General features: G+C 43.2%; 1 pseudogene; it reads right to left on the reverse strand.

The window, feature by feature from the left end:
• Positions 1-10801: 10801 nt before the first annotated feature.
• On the reverse strand, positions 10802-11970 carry LOC104656440 (annotated as a pseudogene).
• Between the last annotated feature and the right edge of the window lie 736 nt (positions 11971-12706).

Raw genomic sequence — 12706 nt, forward strand, 5'->3', positions numbered from 1 at the left:
TAGGACTCTGACCACAAACCAGTTCAACACCAACTTAAGCAAAAATAGGGCTTATTGCAAGAAAGAAGGGAATAGAAGCTCAAATGCTACGAAGAGCTGAGGACATATGAAATGCTGGGGACCTCAGGGTTTGCATCCAGCATGCACTGCTTTTATTCTGTGTATTCTTCAAGGCTTCATCCTCATCAACCACAGACAGGCCATCTCCATGTGGCAGGGATGTGGCAGCTATCCACCCCAGGCTGACATTGATTCAAGGTTTGAGAGGAGAGCTCACCTCCAGTAGGAAAACCCCAGTGAAACTCTGGGCCATTTGTGTCACAGGCTCCTCCCTGAGCCAGTTACGGAGACCAGTGGGATGGAGGGGACACCAAGGTATCCTGTGGTCTCATCCCCCAACCCTAATCTCTGCTCAGGAAGGCAGAGTCTATTGTCAAGAAAGGGGCCATGTGTGCTGAATGGACACATTACAATGGCTAATAGTTACTATGTCCTTAGTGTGTTCCAGGTGCTGTTACATTTGTTTTTGGTATACTATCTCTTTAATCTTGCAAGGCCAAGATGCAGGTCTGATTATTGTCACCGTTATACACAACAGGAGGAAAAGAGAACAGTTAGATGACTTGTCTGAGGTCACAAACTTGGTGAATATCAGAGGGAGGAGTTGAACCCAGACTAGCTGACCCCAGACCTAGGCACCCCACGACCCACCTACCAAATCCATCAAATTCTCTTTCCCCCTTTTCTCTCCATGCTGTTCCCTTCTCCTCTGTAGGATGACTGACAGATGGGAGGGCTTGGTCAGGGTTAAGAACTACAGTGCAAGGAATTCTATGGAATGATTTTTGTCCTGGCTACACAGGACAAGAAGGGCCCACAGAGCTTCCTCTGGTCTTTCTCAGTCTCTTTTTAGCAGTTTTGGTTGCTATTTTTATTGTGTTCAACTATTATCTCTTTTTTTTTTTTGAGACGGAGTCTCGCTCTGTCGCCCAGGCTGGAGTGCAGTGGCCGGATCTCAGCTCACTGCAAGCTCCGCCTCCCGGGTTTACGCCATTCTCCTGCCTCAGCCTCCCGAGTAGCTGGGACTACAAGCGCCTGCCACCTCGCCCGGCTAGTTTTTTGTATTTTTTAGTAGAGACGGGGTTTCACCGGGTTAGCCAGGATGGTCTCGATCTCCTGACCTTGTGATCCGCCCGTCTCGGCCTCCCAAAGTGCTGGGATTACAGGCTTCAGCCACCGCGCCTGGCCATGTTCAACTATTATCTCCCAACTAGAACCAAGAACTAGATTCAGATTCCTGATTTTTAGACAGAAAGCAGTGGCTGATATTCTTCAGTACGGCAGACAGCACCACTTCTTGTAGGCAAAATGCCCGATGAACATCAGAAAACAATTTTACACTTTGGGAGGCTGAGGCAAGTGATCTCTTGAGCCCAGGAGTTAGAGACAAGCCTGGGCTACATGGCAAAACCCTGTGTCTACAAAACATACCAAAAATATTCTGAGCATGATGGTACATGCCTGTAGTCCCAGCTACGAGGGAGGCTGGAGGCGGGAGCATTGCTTGAGCCTGGGAAGTTGAGGCTGTAGTTAGCCATGATCATGCTACTGCACTCCAGCCTGGGTGACAGAGTGAGATTGTAAAAGAAAATAAAAGAAAAAGAAAACAATTTTACATAAAACCATGTAGGGTTTATTTGTTTTATGTAAACAAAGAAAAATAATATATAGAAATCTATTAAAATGAGGAATCACTCCTGTTTTATCAGATTACTATCCCAACTTAGAGCTAAATACCCACTAAAATATGATTTAGTGCTTGATTATAAACTGTCTTCTGTTTTGTGATTTCACATCTGTGAGGGGCTTTATAGCCCATCCCAAGTGCCATCCCTCTATGTGACCCCCTCACTGTTGGAGTTTTCCTTTCTCTGTCCTTAAAGCTCTTTGTACCTACATATCCTGTACACGTACAACCCCCTGTTCCATCATTACTTGTTCCCATTTGCTTTCCTTCCATGAACAATTATGATTTGCTGAAGAACAGTAACTGTTCGTGGATCTATATTTTTCTATCATCCCTAATAATAACTGGTACAAAGTACAAGTTCAAGAAATATTAATTCACTTTCCCCATTGATCTCCCTTCAGGTCTTCTAGTACACTCTGCATATTCCTGCCTTAGGCCTATGGTCTTATTCTAAATGTTTGAGTGAACATGCTGGACTCTGTGGTGTGCTTTCTGCCAAAATTAACCCTACTCTATCCCTCTGTTGCCTCTTCAAACCCACTGCTCAAAGTCATTCTGAACCACAAGCAAGAAGAAATCTCAGGCAAGTTTTGCAGTTTTCTGTTCATTCTCAGATAATAGATGAATTGTCTGTATTTCAGAGACACGAGGGGGTTACATCACTTGGTCCAAACCACAGAGCTAAGGGAGTGATGGAGTTGGAACATGCATGCAGCTGTGTAGGCTGCAGCCCCATTCTCTTTCCCACTTCCAAAAACATTTGTTGAGAAAAATCCCGTGTCTTAGGAGGGACCATGCCTGAGGCAAGGTGAAGCCCTCTTAAATGGGATTACTGTCTTTATATAAGAGAAGCCAGAGAGCATGCGCTCTGCTTTCTGCTATGTGAGCACACAGTGAGAAGACAGTCATCTGTGAACCAGGAAGAGGGCCCTCAACAGATACCAAATCTGGTGGCACCTTGATCTTGGACTTCCCAACCTCCAGAACTACAAGAAATAAGTGTTTGTTGCTCAAACATCCACTCTGTGATGTTTCGTTATGGCAGCCCAAACTAACTAAGACAAATGATATCTGCTCTTAAGTCTCTTTATGTGTATGTCAGGTTCGTGTCACGCACCATACATGCCCTCTGGATTTTCCCTCCCTCCACCAGAAAGCACACCGGTACCCCTTTATCAGGCTCTGACAATGCCTTTTCCATGGCTCCCCCACACTAAAAGTGTCTAGTCTCAGTAGATGGAAGGTGGCTCCAAGTCAGCTTTTGAGTTTGATGTCAAAATCCTTTTTAACTTTTTTCTGTTACAATGACTTTCCCCCAAGTAGTGGTTTGTAATGGTGATGTCCCCAAATAGGAAAAGAGCAGGAGTAATGGAAAATACCAAAGAAATAAATTTCAAAACTAATTTCAATTTCAAATTTCAAATATTATTGTTTGAAGAACAGTAATAGCGATTGCAGCTAATTACTTCTAAGCTCTTATAATGTGCCAGGAGCTACAATAAGTAATTCATATGTCATGTATAAATTAGTTATCACTACAACCCATGAGGTAAGCAAATTATCATCCCCGTGTGACAAATGAGGCACAGGCAAGTTCGCTGAAGGCCAGAGAGCCAGCAGGTGTGAGAGCCTGGTGGGACTCCAAGCCATCAGGCCCCAGAATCCATTTTTAACCACCATCCCCACTGCCTCCCTACATTGTGTGGCTTGACCTAGACTCAAAGTAGCTGACTACAGTGTAACGTGGTAAATTCATATCACAAACCAGTGCAAAGTAGGCACCCAATAAATATTGGCTGAAAGAAGACAAATGGACAAATGCAAAAACATGGTTAATGAAAGCACACACAGAGGCAGTCCATCAGGGAAGTGATTTGGAGGCTGTTCACCATATTCTCCAGTCAAATAAAAATGTCATAGGTGAGAGATTTCTGCATGTTCTAGAAGAAACAATGACTGTTCTGCACACAGAGCTCTGAATCCTCCTATGTCCAGACACGCTGTGGACCTGGGCAAAAAGCCAACGTGGGTCTGAGAAGACTCCCTAGAATGAATATATTTACATTTCTTCCGTAAACCTGTGTTTCCTTGCCAACCAATAACATCCATCAGCCATGTTACAGGCACTCTCTGAGCTAAGAAAGAGTTCTATTTTTAGCTGGCCTGTGGGTTGGGGCTCCCAGACTTTTATATATTCCATTTTGGTCTTGATATATTTCTTTCTCTTCCCTTTATCTTAGAGTCTGTGCTTACTTCATCAGCAGTTAGAACTGAAAACCTTGAGGGCCTCCAGCAGGGCAAATCAGTTTTGTGTGTTGTTAAAGCTCAGTTCTTGATAGCACTCATGCTGTCTCATCATGAGGAAAATTAAAGTAATAATAAACGTTTTCAAGAGACCTCAAAGTGTGTTTTAACTGCATAAAAATTGGTTTTAAAGAGCAGTAAGCCCTGGAAGCTAAAAGCTGGATGCAATCATGGGATATTTCTAAGTCAATGTTCCTGCTTCAACACGGCTATGATATTCGATGATAACTGTACAATGTCCTATTGATCAGTGCCTACCACTGTGCTAGGTTTTGGGAAGGCAGTGTTTTTAATAAGCTTATGGACTTCTTGAAGGAACAAGATATATATACACATGAATAAAGAGCCAAATAAGGCCGGGCATGGTGGCTCACGCCTGTAATCCCAGCACTCTGGGAGGCCGAGGCAGACAGATCACAAGGTCAGGAGAGCGAGACTATCATGGCCAATGTGGTGAAACCCTGTCTCTACTAAAAACACAAAAATTAGCTGGGCATGGTGGTGCATGCCTGTAATTCCAGCTACTCGGGAGGCTGAGGCAGGAGAATTGCTTGAACCAGGGAGTCAGAGGTTGCAGTGAATTGAGATCAGGGCACTGCACTCCAGCCTGGTGACAGAGTAAGACTCCATCTCAAAAAAAAAAAAAAAAAAAAGCCAAATAAGACAGATATAATTGAGTGATGAATTAATCTCATAAACAGCAGGCACTGTGTGCTTCTAGGAGGATGGAGGCTCCTGCTGTGTGCTGAATTATGCTCCCTCCCCCAAGTCCATATGATATGAAGTCCTAAACTCAGTACCGTAGAATGTGATTATATTTGAAGGTAGGTCTTTAAAGGGGTGATTAACTTAAAACGAGGTCATTAAGGTGGGCCCTCATCCAATATGACTGGTGTCCATTTAAGAAGAAGAGATCAGGATCCAGACATGCACAGAAGGAGGACTGTGTGAAGACAGAGTGAGAAGGCGGCTGTCTGCAAGCCAAGGAGAGAGGCCTCAGAGGAAAACCCTGTGACACCCTGATCTCAGACTTCCAGCCTCCAGAACTGTGAGAAAATAAATTTCCATTGCTGGAGTCAGTCAGAGATACTTTGTTATGGGAGTCCTAGCAACTCCATATATCTCCATTAGCTCCATAAGTGGTCCAGGAAGAACTCGTGGAGGATGGAGAAGTAAAAACCAGGCGAAAGACAGGTAACATCAGTGGATGGGGGCAGGCATTCCTGGCAAAGGGCAGAAGACACCCATTGGAACCAAATTAAATATCTTTGATGTAAAAAACAGAAATTTCATATGGTTCAACAGAATATAAGTAAAGGATCTAGGGTAAGAAGGTGGCTGCCTGTCACACTGCTGAGTAGTGACATATTGCAGTAAAATCTCATGGTTGTAAAGTACCCACTCCACTCAGTGACTGGGGGTCAGTATTCTCTTAGACCCTCAGTTTCCTCTTCTGTGAAGTAAGCACAAAATACTTGTACCTGATTCATAGGATTGGGGAGAGCATTAAAGTAGATGATGCCTGTAAATGCTTAGCACAGGGCCTGGGACATATTTAAGATCTCAGCAAATGTTAGGTTAGCTTTTAAGACTCCCTGGGTTGCAGGTAATAAGACCTAAATCGAAAGAATTCAATAGAAAAAGGAGAATTGAAAGAACAGGGATGTCTTACAGAACACAAACCAAGAACTTAGCTCAGTGGATCTCAACTGGGGGTAATTCTGCCTTCCACGGGACACTGGCAATGTCTGGAGACATTTTTAGTTGTCACAGCCGGGGAGGTGCTATTGGCATCTAGTGGGAAAAGGCCAGGGATGGTGTTCAATACCTTACAATGCTCAGGACAGTCCCCACATCAAAGAATTATCTGGCCCCAAATGTCAAGAGTGTTGCTTGTGGCTAGGGACTGCAGGGTCACCTGGACCCTCAAGGTCACACTTGTCCATGTGTCCTGGCTATTGAACTCTTATCTCTTGGCTCCGAACACACCCTTCTTAACTCTTCTTTGTGATGCTGCAGTTAGATCTCTACAAATCACTTTTTTTACCCCCGGCTAACTGGTTCCATGCCTGGCTTTATAGAGGGGAAGGGATGCTAGAGAGAATCTGCCAAGCTGAAAGAGGGAGAAGGGACTACTTGCTGCCTTGTCCCTAGTTGTCTGGCTGTTGCTGACTGTATCACCTATCACAGGTCTTTGCCCCAGCAGCAGCAGCTGGTTCCTGTTTCCAGCTTTGTCCTGCACACCCATAACCTGCCTCATGGTGACCCTTTGGAGACACCAGCTGCAGCTGGTCAGCACCCTCTTCCTGGGCCTCTGTCTGTGGGGACTTCCTGTGAGTTTCAGAGGCACCAACACCAGCCAGATGGCACTGCTCCTTCAGAGTTCCGAGTCTCAGCTCTTCATGTTCCTTTTCCAAACCTCCAGGTTCTGGTAACTTCCTCCATTTGTTCCCTTAGCCTTAAGAATGTGAGCTGCTTCCTGAAGTTACTATCTCTGTAAAACTTCCATGTTCTCTGTTTGCCACTACAGTCCCCAAAGCCTTTTGACCAAGTTGCATTATTAACTCTTCTGGTAAAATAGCTGGTGTGGTTTCTGTTTTCCTGACTGAACCTGACCAATGTACACAGCACATCGACTCCATTCTTCTTTTTCACAGTGGTTTCACTGCTCAGCTCCCCGTCTCCTGGTTCCAGAGTTCAGATAGTGCAGGTTTAGCCACTTGAAGAGAGTGAATCTCTCTCAGTTCCATTGCAAATTCCTGAGAAAGAAAATCTAATTGGCCCAGCCTGAGTCATGTGTCCACCCTTGTCCAATCAGCTCTGGCAAACTGGGGGGTCCATGTTGTACAAAATGGCAGCCGTTTCTTCAGGTCAAGGGTTTAGCAGGCCATTACTTTCCAGCTTTTTGAAACTCCTAAGCTTGTCCACTTAAAATATTTGTTGTTAGTTGTAGTTGTTTTATCAAAGAGATACCCTCGAAATGGCTCTTAGTAAGTTATCAGTAAATAATAGCCTTTTTGCATTTTCCTATTTTGTCTTAACAGAAAGTTGGGAGGTGGTATGTATCTTTTAGAAAAGAGGATGCAAACTCATATAGCTTGAGAAATATGACATATGAGATTTGCCTTGGAGCCCTCATATTCCTTTTCTGAACCTATATTTAAACTGATCTTTAGACTAATTAAAATGCAGATTTTAAAGAGGACTAAACAAAATATGATTTCTAATAGGCTGATGAGTCCCAAATACTGAGTTTTAAAAATGGTTAGATAAGTGGTGTAAGATTATAGTCCTCAAAAGCTTCCCCTGGCCTTGGGGCTTATAGAAAGGGATCTGGATTGAGAGGCCAATGCCATAGGTTTAAATCCTAACTCCAAAACATATGCCTCAAGCAATCTCTCTGAGCATCAGTTTTCTCAGCCTTTGTGGATTTTATGCTCAACCTCACAGAGCTGGAGTCATGATTAAATAAAATAATACCTGTGGAAGCTTTGAACAGAATGTCTAGAACTAGAGCCTTCATAACTGTGAGTTATATTCCTTCTGTGTCCTGCAGCATGTTTCTGAACAAAAAAGAATGAGCACAGTCAAGACTTTGTAATAACACTAACATAGACCTGTTACTCCAAAGATGCCCAATGCCGCTTGTACATGGCCTTACTTTGTCTCCAATCCTTGCAATTCAAGGTATCATCAGTCCCCATAGACTGTGGCAGCTGGGCAAATAGGGGCCAAGGGGCACAAGTGTCTGGCTAAGAACACAAGCTCTGAAGTCAGAACCACCTGTTTTCAAATCCATGCTGCTAACACTAGCTGTAGGATGTGGGGCAAATTACTTCTGCTTCATCCATCAAATGGGGCTAATAATGACAGTAGCTTTGTCAACACTCTCATTATGAGGAATGAATGAGATTAACCATATAAAAGCACTTAGCTCAGTGAGTGCCTGTCACTTAGGATTTAATAGCAGTGGGTTTCGCTTAGCTCTTATGATTGTCTTCTGTCAGTAAGCCTTTGGGAATTCAATGATTTTGTAAAGTCTAAAGGCAAAAAGGTTCCATTAGATAAAGAAACTAGAAGATTTTAAAGGCATATGGACTTCTTAATTTCAGAGGCATTCAATTTAATGCCTTTCTCTTGTAGCTGGAAAATATTTCTGCATTTCTTGCTGTTACAATATGCTCCAGGACCACTTTTTCAGTGGGGTCCATGGTTGACATTGACTGAGATGTCAGCTTCCTTACTTGGCACCGTGCAGTTCTCTTTTTGTTGAAAGCTCTATTGAAAGAGTTCCTTAGGTTTGGGTGTTGTTAATAAGGAGGTCAGAGCCTATCTGGGGATGTGTGACCATGGGCTATATAGAGTCCCTCTGTGAATTGAGAAGAGCCACGTTGAACACAGTGCATGACACCTATTCCAGGGCTGCGTTAGGTTTGCAGACTTATCTTAAATATAGCCTCCAATGAGAGAGTGGTCTCAGAAAAATATGCAAAAAAAAGATAGTTTACAATTATGGCAAATGCTTAGTGTTAAATGTCTGATGAAAGAAAATTCTCTTCATATTTAGGATACAAATGACTCTTTTATGTCCATCATCAGGGGAATGGATAAACTGTGCCTTTTCAAACAACAGAATTATATACAGCACTAAAAATAAATGAACAATAGTTTATTTTGAATATGGATGACTCACAAACATAATATTGAGTGAAAAAGGAAGTGGCAAAAGAAATCAATTCTTTAAAAAAATGGCATACAATTTTCTAAAGTTTCCAAGCAGACAAAACTGATTAAATAATATATTGCTTCAGGAAGCATGCTTATGCAGTACTTCTATGAAGAAAGTAAAAAGATAACTTTTTCCAATTTGAGAAATTCCTTTTTTTAAAAAAAGAATTTTTTAAGATAGTGTGATATATTCATACAAAGAAAAAAGAACAAATTACCCATGCCTGCAAAAATGTGAATGAATGTCACAGACAGTGTGCTGAGAAAGAAGTGAGACGTAAGAGTCCACACTGTATAATTCCATTTATATAAAGTTCAACAACTTGTAGATCTACTCTATAGGGTTAGAGATTAATATAGTGGTTTTCTCCCTGGGGTGGGGCAAGGGGTGGAGGTGAAGTATTCACTGGAAACAACCTGAGAGTACCTCTGAGGTGATTCTATTTCCTCATCTAGGTTATGGTTACATGAATATTTACATATGTAAAAATTACCCTTAGTCCTTCCTAAATATTATTATTATTATTATTTTTTTTTTTTGAGACGGAGTCTCGCTCTGTCGCCCAGGCTGGAGTGCAGTGGCCGGATCTCAGCTCACTGCAAGCCCCGCCTCCCGGGTTTACACCATTCTCCTGCCTCAGCCTCCCAAGTAGCTGGGACTACAGGCGCCCGCCACCTCGCCCGGCTAGTTTTTTGTATTTTTTAGTAGAGACGGGGTTTCACCGGGTTAGCCAGGATGGTCTCGATCTCCTGACCTCGTGATCCGCCTGTCTCGGCCTTCCAAATTGCTGGGATTACAGGCTTGAGCCACTGCGCCCGGCCCCTAAATTTTAAAAGTAATTAAAATGATAGTAGTGCATGATTTTTGAAAATTCGAAGTCCTTTTGCTAACATGAAAAGTAAACAAGCAGGTGGGGCACGGTGGTTTATAACTGTTATCCCAGCAATTTGGGACGCTGAGGTGGGAGGATCGCTTGAGCCCAGGAGTTTGAGACCAGCCTGGGCAACAAAATGAGACTTTTTCTCTAGAAAAAATTTCCCAGCTGTGGTGGTACATGGGAGGCTGAGGTAGGAGGATCATTTGAGCCCAGGAAGTCGAGGGTGCAGTGAGCCATGATTGCACCACTGCACCCCAGCCTGGGCAACAGAATGAGATCCTGACTAAAAAAAAAAAAGCACTCTCCATAGTCACTACCATTTTATTTTGTTATTCTGTTGGCTCATGATATCACAAATGAACCACTGCTCTAACCTGTTGAATTTTTTGTAGCACCTAATCTATCCTTCCTTATTTATATGACGTCTCTTCTCTATCAGACTATAAAAAACGGGAGAACAGAATCCATATCCCAGGTATCCCAAACTGTACACTGAGGCACCCCAGGGTGCCACAGCAAATTCATCGGGTAAATATGGGATATTTTAAATTTTCTAGAGAAACACAGCATCTGGTCAGATACCACATGAACTCCTGGCTCAAAGGTGTTCAGGTGCAGATTTATATTATGCTACATTCTTTTTCATAATGTCATATTTTTGGCAAAGCTGAATTTAGTGGTCACTATCTTAAAACGCAAGTAAGCATGCAGTGTGGAAGCATCCAATCCGATTCTAAGGTTTGAGAATTTATGCAGTAACCAACATGCATGTAAGTTATTTACAAATAAAATAAAAATACATTTTTCAAAGTATGTTTTTCAATTTTAAATACATTTCAAATTTTAAATACATTTTTTTTCACAGAAAGATTGCAGAGGGTCTGGGGGCTGTACATGGGCAGAGGCCTGGTGAGCTCTGTACATGGGACTGGGAGACCAGGGAGTCTCCACTTGGAAAGGTACTTTTTAATAAAAAAAAAAAAAAAAAAAATATATATATATATATATATATATATATATATATATATATTTATAGGAGCTACAATATATATATATTATGGGAGCTACAATCACCCTCTCCCCACTCTCTGATTTAAAAGACACAAAAATAGATGTCTCTAAGATAAACGGGGATCCTGGGGCTTAAGGGTGTTTAAAGGGCTTCACAGGGGCCAGGGCTTACAGGGGGCGTCCCAGGCGCTGGGGTGGCTCCTGCGTCAGTTGGTAGGACAGTAGGCTTCATTGGATGCCACCTGTTTTTCACTTACGGGGAGACACAAGAGTCATTGTAAACGTGCCAACCAGTCTGGCACTGGCACAGGGCTGTGTAGTGGCCACAGTGGATGCTGCCTGAGTGGTTGCAAAGGGCACACAGCTGGTAGACAGGACTTCCGACTTTGTCACTGGCAAAGACCCCTAGGCTCAGTCACTGCAGTGGGAAGTCGACACCTACAGAACTTTACTTGATGGAGCCTCAGGAGACAGAAAATAGATTCAGATGGAGCATGAAGATGCAGGGGAATCTTTGTATAGTCAAGTTTTGGCACCGCTTGTTTTCTGCCAATGTGGGTCACACACTGGGGCATTCTCTAACTCCAGCTCTTCTTCCTTGGTGAAAAGGCTCAAACAATCCCACAGAGACACCTTGCCCCCAGTGAATCCTTTCTTGGGGATGGTCAGGGAGAGGTCACCAAAAAAAAAAAAACCTTGAAGGTCATGGAGTGGTATCCACAGGCCTAGCACTTGAGACAACTTTTCAACTGGCCCACAAACAGATCCACCATCTTGCTGTCCTCTTGTTCTTCCAGATAATGCTTCCACATTAGGTTGGCCCAGTCATCATCATTTAACTCAGGCTCTTTTAGCAGAGCACCCCTCCTCAGTGGGGTGGAGAGGGAGCCGGACCATGGGCAGGGACTGGTGGAGCCCTGCGACCTCCATGGTTGATTTCAAGGTGTAGCTGCTCCATAAGGAATGTCAGGAACTCTTGGGTATCCTGCTGGCTGTATCCAGAGAAGAATGTTTTTCAAATGTCTACTAAATTGTTAATCCATATGTACTTATTAAGTTGTTTAAGCCTAATTGTTAAAAAAAAAAAAAAAAAAAAAGAACTGTTAGTTATTACTCTCAGACTGGTGGAGCCATAAAAATAGTACTAACAGACTGGAGGTGCCATGACCAAGAAAGTTCAAGAACCCTGCCACGACTCATTGTAAATAACATGTAAACACAAACACATTCACACATGTGCTAGTCACCCAGTGTGGTGTCTGATGTGAAATGACTTCTTACCAAACGTACTGAAGAATTAGTGAATGAATGAGGAAGCAGCGCTCCTTTGGCTTATCTTCTCATGCCTGGATATGTGTTCAAGTTGGCCATCTCAGTGTGCAGCTCTCTCAGTGAATAACTCCCTTCCAGCCTTCCATTGCACAGGCTGGGGACAAGAAAATGGAAGCTAGGTGAGGTCCTGGATCACCGGGGTACCACTCTGGGCACACAGGAAATCTTCACAAAGCAAGTGAGCATGACAGAAATTGAAGGCGTAAGGCTGAGGGAGAAGCTTCCATCCAAGACAGTTGACTGGGAACACACAAGAAAACCTGAGAACAAAAACACAAAGGCAGCTGAGAGGGGCGGAGGGAGAGCCTGAACGAAAGGGCAGGGAGGTGTGAGAGGAGACAAGAACAGGAGGCAAAGGCTGGCAGAGGCGTGAAGTGAGACACGGAAGAACCAGAAGGTCAAGTCATTGAGTTTGAATGTCATTGAGATTTCTTGAATAAAAAGAGTAGGTTGGATGATGTGGTCAGTGTCTTGGGAAAGAAATGTCATTTTAGCACAAATGCTTGCAATGAAGCAACAAGGATACCAAGGTCACTTGGTTAATATGTAGCTTGGAGAGCTCCCAGATGGGCTCTGAGCAGGATTTGAGAAGAATTCAGAAGCATGACGGAGTGTGCAAAATAGGACCCGGGGTAGATTCATCTGAGGGAATCATCCATTATGTTAGAAGGGCTGCAAGTGAAGGAAAACAACACGTTTTCTT

Source organism: Rhinopithecus roxellana, chromosome 14, assembly GCF_007565055.1.
Source record: "Rhinopithecus roxellana isolate Shanxi Qingling chromosome 14, ASM756505v1, whole genome shotgun sequence".
NCBI lineage: Eukaryota > Metazoa > Chordata > Mammalia > Primates > Cercopithecidae > Rhinopithecus > Rhinopithecus roxellana.